Below are 11,079 nucleotides of genomic sequence, written 5' to 3'. Positions count from 1 at the left end.
TACTGTCTCTGTGCCCTCTAGTTAGTCTGGCTAAGGGTTTATCTATTTTGTTGATTTTCTTAAAGAACCATCTCCTGGTTTGGTTGATTCTTTGTATAGTTTTTTTGTTTGTTTGTTTATATTTGGTTGATTTCAGCTCTGAGTTTGATTATTTCCTGCCTTCCACTCCTCTTGGCTGAAATTGCTTCTTGTTGTTCTAGAGTTTTCAGATATGCTGTTAAATTGCTGGTGTATGATCTCTCAAGTTTCTTTTTGGAGGCACCTAAAGTTATTAGTTTTCCCCTTAGGACTGCTTTCATTGTGTCTCACAAGTTTGGGTAAGTTGTGGCTTCATTTTCATTAAACTCTAGAAAGTCTTTAATTTCTTTCTTAACCAATTGATCATTGAGTTGAGTAGAGTGTTGTTAAGCTTCCATGCGTATGTGGTCATTCTATTGTTTATGTTGCTATTGAGGAACAGCTTTAGTCCATGGTAATCTGATAGGATACAAGGAATTATTTCAATGTTCTTGTATCTGTTGAGGCCTGATTTGTGACCAATTATATGGTCAATTTTGGAGAAGATACCAGGAGGTGCTGAGAAGAAGGTGTATCCTTTTGTTTTAGGATAAAAAGTTTTATATATATATGTATATATATATATATACATATATATATATATATGTTAAACCCATCTGTTTCATAGGTTCTGTGTCTCTGTTTAGTTTCTGTTTCCATGATCTATCCATTGCAGAGAGTAGGGTGTTGGAATCTCCCACTATTATTATGTGTGGTACAATGTGTGCTTTGAGCTTTAGTAAAGTTTCTTGTATGAATGTAGATACCCTTGCATTTGGTGCATAGAAGTTCAGAATTGAAAGTTTATTTTAGTACATCTTACCTTTGATGACTATGAAGTGTCCCTCTTTATCTTTTTTGATCAGTTTAAATGGAAGTTGATTATATTCGATATTAGAATGGCTACTCCAGCTTGTTTCTTGGGACCATTTGCTTGGAAATAATTTTTTCCAGCCTTTTATTCTGAGGTAGTGTCAGTCTTTGTCACTGAGGTGGTTTTCCTGTATGCAACAAAATGTTGGGTCCTGTTTACATACCCAGTCTGATAGTCTAGGTCTTTTTATTGAGGAATTGAGGCACTCCATTGATAGTAATAGATATTAAGGAAAGGTAATTGTTGCTTCCTGTTATTTTTGTTGTTAGAGTTCTAATTCTGTTCATGTGGCTATCTTCTTTTAGTTTTGTTGGAAGATTACTTTTTTTCTTTTTCACAGATGTAGTTCCCCTCCTTGTGTTGGAGTTTTCCATTTATTACTCTTTGAAGGGCTGGATTTGTGGAAATATATTATGTGAATTTGGTTAGTCATGGAGTACTTTTGTTTCTCCATCTATAGTAATTGAGAGTTTTGCTGGATATCGTAGCTAGCCTGGGCTACAATTTCTATTCTCTTAGAGCCTATAAGACGTCAACCCAGGATCTTCTGGCTTTCATATTCTCTGTCAAGAAGTCTGGTATAATTCTGATAGGCCTGCCTTTATATATTACTTGACCATTTTCCCTCAGTGCTCTTAATATTCTTTCTTTGTTTTGTGCATTTGCTGTTTTGACTCTTATATGACAGGAGGAATTTCTTTTATGGTCCAGTCTATTTGGAGTTCTATAGGCTTCTTGTATGTTCATGGGCATCACTTTCTTTAGGTTAGGGAAGTTTTCTTCTATAATTTTGTTGAAGATATTTACTGGTCCTTCGAGTTGGAGGTCTTCACTCTCTTCAATACCTATTATCCTTAGGTTTGGTCTTCTCATTGTGTCCTGGATTTCCTGGATGTTTTGGATAAGGAACTTTTTGCATTTTGTGTTTTCTTTGACTGTTGTATTAATGTTTTCTGTGGTATCTTCTGCACCTGAGATTCTCTCTTCTGTCTCTTGTATTCTGTTGGTGATATTGCATGTGTTTCCTGACCTCTTTCCTAGGATTTCTATCTCCAGATTTGTCTCTCTTTGTGATTTCTTAACTGTTTCTACTTTTATTTTTAGGTCCTAGATGGTTTTGTTCAATTCCTTTACCTGTTTGGTTGTGCTTTCCTGTAATTCTTTAAGGGATTTTTGTGTTTCCTCTTTGAGGGCTTCTACTTGTTTACTTGTGTTAGTCTATAATTCTTTAGGGATTTTTGTGTTTCTTCTTTAAGGGCTTGAACATCTTTATCTGTGTTCTTCTGTGTTTCTTTAAGGGAGTTATTAATGCCCTACTTAAATTTCTCTATCATCACCATAAGATATGATTTTAGATCCAAATCTTTCTTATGGTGTTTTGGGTTTCTGTTGGTAAAATTCTTGTGTTTGCCTTTCACCATCTTTTGATCTCTGATGTTAGATGTTCTTGCTGTCTCTGGCTGGAGCTTGTTTCTCCTGTGGGTCTATAAGCCCATGTCAGCACTTTTGGGAGATCGGCTCTCCTGTCCCTTCTGAGTCCTGGAGTCAGGTCATACCCTGGAGACAGGCTTTCCACTTGCAGGAAAGTTGTAGAGAGGGCTGTGGATCTGCTGTCCCTTCTAGTTGTAGAGGTAGGTAGAAAGGATCCTGTCCAGGCTGCCCTGCCACTTCTGAGGCCTGTGCCTCCCTGCTGTTCTGGCTTTAGAAAGTCTCTGGAGAGAAATTTCACCTGAGTCCCTGTGTTGGAGCACTCCCTGGAGGCAAGCTCTCTGCTTGTGCTTGCAGGAAAGGGGCAGAGAGGGCTTTGGATCCAGCAATCCCTCCTAGGTGTAGATGGAGGTAGAAAGGTAAGATCTATAATTTTTAAAAAGAATCCACTAGAACAGTAAATATATAAAGAAAAACAGAACTGTAAACAAATTCTTATAACTTCAATCTTATTGTTTTATTTTCTTTTCAAAATTCATCCAAGAAAACATCAGTTTTATCATTTGTCAGTAGTATCCCCTAAAATCATTCAATCCAACAGCATGCAAACAGTGTCCCCTGGATCATTTGAAGCCTTCCTGAGCATAATAGGGCAATTTATCTAATATTTGTAACATGTCTATTATTTCAAAGAAAATACTGATTATCTATGGTGTTTTTCAATAAGTTTTGTAAGAGTGGTCAATATCACCAGAAAAGCCTATAAATTCCTCAAGGATAGAAAGAGTTTTGTTGTTGTTGACATGTTCTCACAATACTATGAGGTCAGTAGGTCAGTAACTGTGTTGCCATCAAGTGGTAACATTAGTCCAGAAATAATAAATACCATTCTGTTTAACAGCAGAGTATTTCTAGATTTATCAGTACTATAGGCTCTTGCACAGTCTCTCATTATGTAACAGGGCTGGTATGTTCTTGTTCTCAGTGAGCAAATATAGTTGATATTGGCAACCAAATATTTTTTCTCTTTTGGGATTGAGGGCTTCGACAGTGGATCCTTTCCTAGTCACTGGCGTGAGGCACAAAGGATGATATTGCCAATTTCCACAGATTCACACACATACTTCTAAATTCTCTTGCCTCCAATTTACTATCAATTTCAATCTGACCACTCAAATCTGCAGATTTAGGCACAGTTGGATGAGTGTGAATAAGTAGATAGAAGGGGTTTTTCTTCAAGTCTACTTCTCACCTTCTAGAAAAATGATGAATAGCCCCACTACTTTCAGGAACTTTTCCTCATTACTGTTATTATTCCAGAAGTGAAGCTGAGAGAAACTGCAGGGTATTTTTACTCACATCAACAAACAAGGATGATCCATTCCTGAAGGAGGACAAGATTTGCTTTCTCTGCCCTTTGATTGAAGACGCTGCTCTTACCAGCTCTTTAAATCTTAAGTATGAGCAGAGAGAGAGGTAGGGATACTACAGAGATGGATGATTGGTGTCTGCACTGACTATTTATATGTTTTGCTTTTGGTTTCTGAAGCTACACATGCCTGGAGACAAATGAATCATTTGTTGTATGTGATAGATTGATTCTACTTCTACCTTCCAGATTGATTTCAAAGAGGTGATGATCTCAGCTTGTGTTGGACATCATTTGATGTCTCAGTCTAGTGCTCTGGCTCTCTCCTGGGCCTTAGGAGCACTAAAAGAACAGCAAGTTCCATGGCTTGCTTTTTAATCATTAATCCGATAAAGTAAATGACAACAAAATGTGGATCTGTATTACAAGTCTACTGGAATTTGCAGACACAACAATAAGCGTCTCAAACCATAAATACCTCTATATCAACAGAGTCTACTGGGTTCTATTTGGCATGAGAGTAAGGTAGTCCATACTGAAAACTGAACTTCATTCTGACTTCTATCAAGCTGGGTTCCACCTGAACCCTTAAATTTCTATGTCATATACTAAAAGGGTCACAGCTAGTCTTAAATGTGTATCTTATCTTTAAAATTCACAGATGGAGTGGAGTCATAGCTCAGTTGGTAAAGTGCTTGCTGTGTAAGCATGAGACTCTTCCAGTTACTAGGACCCATATATAAAAGGCAGCATGTTAGCTCATATTTATAATCTTGGTGCTGGTAAAACAGAGACAAATGGATTCCTGTACTCACTGGATTGTCAGTTCATCATGTTTGGTTATCTCCAGTCTGGAATGAGACCTTGTTAAAACAAACAAACAAATAAACAAACAAGGTAAATGGCACCTGAGGAATGACACCCAAGGCTGGTCTTTGCTCTTAGTATGTAGACACTCCCCCTGCCACTCTTACTCCCCCAACACGCACCCTCACTTTCACAGTTAGATCAAGCAATGTGCTATTAATTTTTGGATGATAAGATATAATAACGCCCTCTTCATGGAGAAAATGTCCTTCAGATAATTAGTTTCTTAAAATTTTATTGATAATACTAGACAATGAATATGTTTATGGCTTATTTTCAACCACCTGACATTCATTTCCTTTCTAGTATATCCAGAATCCTTGTTACTCATTCCTCCTTCAGCCAAATTGATGTACCATCAATGTAATGGACAAATGTCATGTTTAACAGAATGTCAGAAAAAAAAGTCTTTGAGATTATGTGTCACAGAAAGTAGAAATTTGGGTCATGTAAGTGAATTTTAAATTACCATCTTTTCTTATGGAAATAAACTATTCTTTCATTACTAAGACAGGCAAAGGTACATTTGTCCTAAGTGGAGTTATGTACAAAATTCCTGAATTACAATGATCTGTTTCAGCAAATATAGCACAGTTTTTATAGTGACTATAATTGGTGTTACCATATTGTAAGTTTTTATTCTACCTTTATTTGCCCTGAGCTACTTGTTTTCTTTTTCTTTTCTTTCTCTCTTTTTTATTTTGTCTTGTTTTGCATTTCAAACAAGAACAAAAAAGAAAAAATCATAGTGGATGTTTGGAACTGGGAAACCTAAATCTATTTTCATTCTTTGAAGGTTGTCAGTCTGTTTTCAAGATACAATATTGTTTGTCATTTAAAGTTTCCTGTGAGGCTAGAATTTTGCAAGGACTTCCTACAATATGATCTTTACTTCTAAAGTCAGTGAAGACTAAGAAAATTACACCAGTATATTCAAAACCTCTCTCAGACACCCATTGCCTTAGATTCTTTTCCATTGCTGTGAAGTAACACCATGACCAAAGCAACTTAACAAGGAAGTTAAGTAGTTACTGGCTTATTTACAGTTCCAGAGGGTTCCCACCAGCATGGTGGGAGCAAAGCAGCAAACAGGCAGGTCTGTTGTTAGAGCAATAGATACGAGCTAACATCTTATTCATAGGCAAGAGGCAGCTAAAGAGAGAGACACCGTGGCATGGGTCCTTAAAACCTCAAATCCTACTCCAACGCCACACCTCCTTCAAAAAGGTTACATCCTTTCATCAAACTTGTTCACCAACTACAAACAAAGCATTTAAATTTACAAATCTACAGATTATCCTTATTGCAACCACCACACCCATGAAAAGGACTTGAACCCCATTTATAAAAGGTTTCATAAGCCTAGAATTCATTGGAGATCTTGGCTAGTTCAAGTGTAGAATTTTCTTGAACTCCATATACCTAGTTGTCTTACTCTTTCAAGTAGTTTCAGTTACAATATAGAAAATATTTGTGAGGTATTAGTTATATAAAGTGTGAGGCACTACTGTGTCCTAAGTAAAGAATATGTGGTCTTTCCTAAACTGACAGGTTCTGTGATTGAAAGATCTTTCACAATACAACACATTCCTTACTCACTGGAGAGAAAACCAGATGAGGAGAGCATGAGTCCCTAACAATTACTTATATTTAATTAAAATATAATTACCTAATTTCCTCTTCCCTCTTTTGCCCCCAACATCTTTCATTTCCCTTCTTCTCTCTCTCAAATTCATGGCCTCCTTTCCTTTATTATTGTTGCACACACACACACACACACACACACACACACACACACGCACGTGCATACAAATAAATATATAAATACAATCTACAGAGTCTCCTAAGTCACTTGTATGTACAAGTCTTTAGGGCTGATTTCATCACACTATTGGGCTTGATAAGATATGTCCTTCATGTTGACATGTCAACTGGTATTGTCATATTTGTATCTTATTTAAACAGCCATGTTGTGAGATTTCATGGGTATGCTTCCTGTCACTTCTAGAATCAGTCTTGCAGCAGACTCCCTGGTACACTGGCAAACATCATCTTCTACCCTCTAGTTTGAAGTTTCATTTGTGCTCCCCAAGCCTTAAGTTGAGGAATAGATGGGCTAGACAAACCACAGTCAGCTGTTCTCTTTATTTTGACCTCTCTAATTATTTTATACTGGCTTTGGTTTAGTGCATTTCAGGAGTTGGCTAGCATTCCATCATTAATATACAACTATTGCGACAGTCTGCTGTTGACTTTAAGGTGTATGTGATGTTACTGATTGACTAACTTCAGGGGCATGGTACTCACCCACAATCTTCACTGATAACTAGAGTACATTTTAAATGCCTGGTAGTATTTGTTCATGAAGAGGGCAAAGAATCAATATTTTTCTTTCATACACTTGTGTAGGGGATCATTTAATCTCAGTTGACAATCTTTAGCGTGCAGCTCCTGTTTATTAATTATTTTCCTTATTATAGAAGGTAAAGGTATACATGGATTGATTTCCGTATGTCTTAAAAACATAGTACCTAAGGAGCCATTGCCATATAGCCAAGCAGGCAACACATCCTCATTAGCCTTTTGCCTGTAAAAGTCATGTTATCCTTGTATCTAGTATGCTGAAATTTTATCATCCTATTGACACTAGATGATTCAATTTATCGCAGCTTCTCCTCCTGTCAAATTTGGCCTCTGGAGATCAGGCAGTACTGAGAGTCACAGGAAACCATGACTAAAAATTGCAATTATATAAAAGTAAGTATCATGATATAATGAAAAATTTTGTATTTGTCTCTAGGTTTGTACAATCTTAACAATATTGCCTGCATATTCCTTTTTATTCTGGGGAAACCTTCTCTTTGGTTGTGATTACAATACTTCTACCACACTTAAAATATTCAAAGTATTTAAATTCAACATACAAGATTATTTCATGTAAATGAAAAAAGAAATCAATACAACATGTCATTTGTGCCTTGTTGTAAACATACACTATAATACAACATATCTAGAATATCTCTATTTTTCTTAAATAAGATATAGAAAAATGATCTGACTTACATTCTGTTTTTGACAAGAATACTTCACAAATAATGTAATGTTCTTCCATCAGGGGACAGATAATATCTAGGAACTGTTCATGTTCAATGACTAGAGCCACTCTTTTTCTTCCTTTAGAGAATTGTAAAACGTATAAAGTGACACTGTTCTAAATCTAAAATCGAATCCTTATCTTGGCAGCAAAGCTATTTCCAAAAAAGAACAGCTTTCCTCTTTTCCAGTTGCACAATATATACAAGAAAGCAATAAGAGATTAAGGTTTCCATTTATCTAAATAATGTTTACCTCACCTTTTAAAAGACACAAACCAGTTAGTTATATTATATTAACTCATATACTCAATCACATGCAGTTTGCTGTATGTAGGTAATTCTTGTTGGTAATCACATCCCTATGATCCCATTCACCAGCTGGAAAAGGCTTAAGGTACACATATGTTTCATCCTTTATCATATGTAACAATCTCCCCAATTACCCTCCATTTCCTTATCCTGACAATGAGACTTATGTTCCTATCACTCACTAGAACCAAGTAGTGAAACTACAATTGTATGTTAATTGATGTGGAATAGAGGTTTTCTATGATGAATAACACCTGCAAATTCACATGTAGTCAAAAATCTTTTTCTTTAAAAGTAAAAAAAAAAAAAACTATTTCATGATCATAAATATATTAGAAGTTCTATGATCAAAGAAGTGAACAATGCATATTCATGAAGTCCCATGGCTGTTCTTGTATTGTATGCTTTCTCATACAATAGCTATCATTATATTTTTATGTATCATATATTTATTGCTCTGCCTATTGCCAAGTGACAGTATGTCATAATACTTTCTGCAATCATTTTTCAATTTAATAATAAGTCTGCAATATTATATTGCATACAAAAATCTGTGAAGTTACATTACATAATTACTGAGATATTTCTCATTAATTTTGCAATGAATATATCTTGTATTTAATCAATATTTTGTAAATATTGGATTGTTTAAAATTTACATTGTTAATACATTTAGTAGGGTAGTATGAGTCGCACTTTCATTTCATGCTTTTGAATGACAAATTTCTTTTTTAATACTTCTTTTGTGTGTGTGTATAGTGTGGATACAAATATGCAAATGTGTTCACAAGAGTGAGGATTGCAAAGGTCAACATTGTGTATTTTTCCTCAGGAACGATATATTTTATTGTTTGAAATAGTGTACCTCATTGACTTGGGCTCATACACTCAGCTAGATGGATTGACCAGCAAGTACCAATAACCTACCTATCTCTTCATATCAACACTAAGCTTGGAAGTGCAGGCTGGAACAACTAACTTCCTAAGTGGGTTCTGGGGATAGAACTCAGCTCCTCAGTGAGGGCTTTACCTATTTAACACTTTCTTTACTCCGGAATGCTGAATATTTAATAATGCAGCTTATGATTATAAGCTGAATAATATAAATTATTTATGAATAATATAAATTATTATTATAGTATAATGACTAATTACAAAATCAATATTGGCGTATTTATCATGACATAGTGTATACTTTTATTTACCTATTTTTTTCACTATTTGGAGCACATAAACTTACATGCATCATTGACATATTTTAGTTTTTATGGGCTAAATTCATTATTTCAGAATGGAAAGAACTTCTAAGTTCTTGATTTTGCTTCTATTAGTTTCATGTAAATTATAAATTTAATAAACAAATTTCCTGTTATTTACCTAACCTAGTTGAAGAATTATAGTGCATTTTTGAAACAAATGAATGACCTTCATTTGTTTCAACTTCAGCAGTTTTTCTACAAGAGATGGTAGCAACAATCATATTGAGGGAAGGTACAGCATGATATTAACTATCTCAAATATCTTCATTCAAATCTTCCTCAGAGTGAGTAGACTTTACAAGTTTTAATTTAATTTTCCTTTTTACTTAAAATGTACCTATTAGTAGGTAAAGATGATATAAACAGATTAGAATCTAGAAATCACAAATAATTAGAATATTGACCATTAACCCTATAGTTGAAATATTGCAACGTATCTCTAATATTGGATACATTAAGGATGATTTCTTAATTTTTTTTTTTCGTTTTTTTGTTTTTTTGAGACAGGGTTTCTCTGTATAGCCCTGGCTGTCCTGGAACTCACTCTGTAGACCAGGCTGGCCTCGAACTCAGAAATTTGCCTGCCTCTGCCTCCCAATTGCTGGGATTAAAGGCATGTGCCACCACCGCCCTGCTTGATTTCTTAAATTTTTCTAGGGCTTTTTAGTTTGCCCACCCACTTAGTCAATGACCCTTCACAAAGAAGACAAGGGAAGTCAAGGATCTCTCTGTTGAAACTACCCTAGAAAGAAGAACCTTCTCTAGTGGGAAGACAGCTCCCTAGCTTATGAGTACATTCCTGTCCATTTCTACTTGCCAGCAAGCAAGCATCAAGAGTTTCACTGTTATTTTGTGAAAGAACTTAGAATGTACTTTAAGGCAATATTCTTTAAATGTTTTAGAATTTGTCTTTATTCATCTGTAGTTTTATGTTATGCTGTGTCTATAACACGTGTGTACAAGTGCTCACAGAGGACAGAACCAGGCATCAGATCCTACAGGAGTTACAGGCATCATGAATGCTGCTTATCAGTACTAGAACTAGATCTTTGGTAAGAAAAGCAGGTGCTTTTAACCTCTGAGCCAGATATCTTTCCAGCCCCCAAGTCAGTATATTTTAACTGAAATCTTCATGAATGAGATGATAGGAATCTGAGAAGTCCAGCGCTAAACACTGCAGTGACACTGAATTTACTCCAATAGCAGACAACGTCTTTGGGACAAAAATAGTAAATAAGCAGAAGCAAACTGAACAGACACACAGACACTCAGATGTTGACACAGACACAAGGAGAATACTAAACCACATAATTTCAAGTTGAGACTGAAAACCACTGCACATAGAAGCAATTGTGGAATGCAAAGCCACTAAAGAAAGACTTGTAATCGTAGTCTCCTGTGATCACGAAGCAAGTGGAGCTTCTGAAGACGCTCAGAGGCTATGCCATTTTAAATGGGTATGTAGAGACAGCCTGTGCCTTGCATATTTTTCCTGAGGGAACATGGAAGTGAAGGCACTTCCCAAAAAAGTAGCAGATGCAGCAAAGCTGGCTTATGAGGTCATAAATCAGGGTAGAAGTCATGTGAATGCCGTAACGGCTTATGTACAATGCCGTAACGGCTTATGTACTTCACAGCAGATGTAAGCAAAAGGTTTTTATAACGTTTTTCTTAGGATGTCCTTTCCTGTCATAGCCTTTTCTACCCTACAGCATAAAGGTCATTGGTGTTAAGGGTAGTTATTTCTTGTCATCCTCTCATTTTCATGGCCTATCTCTTTCTCTTTCTCTCTCTCTTTCTCTCTCTCTCTCTATCTATCTC

The sequence above is a fragment of the Mastomys coucha genome, unplaced genomic scaffold (assembly GCF_008632895.1).
Source record: "Mastomys coucha isolate ucsf_1 unplaced genomic scaffold, UCSF_Mcou_1 pScaffold12, whole genome shotgun sequence".
NCBI classification, from domain to species: Eukaryota; Metazoa; Chordata; class Mammalia; order Rodentia; family Muridae; genus Mastomys; species Mastomys coucha.
This window is presented reverse-complemented; position numbering follows the sequence as displayed.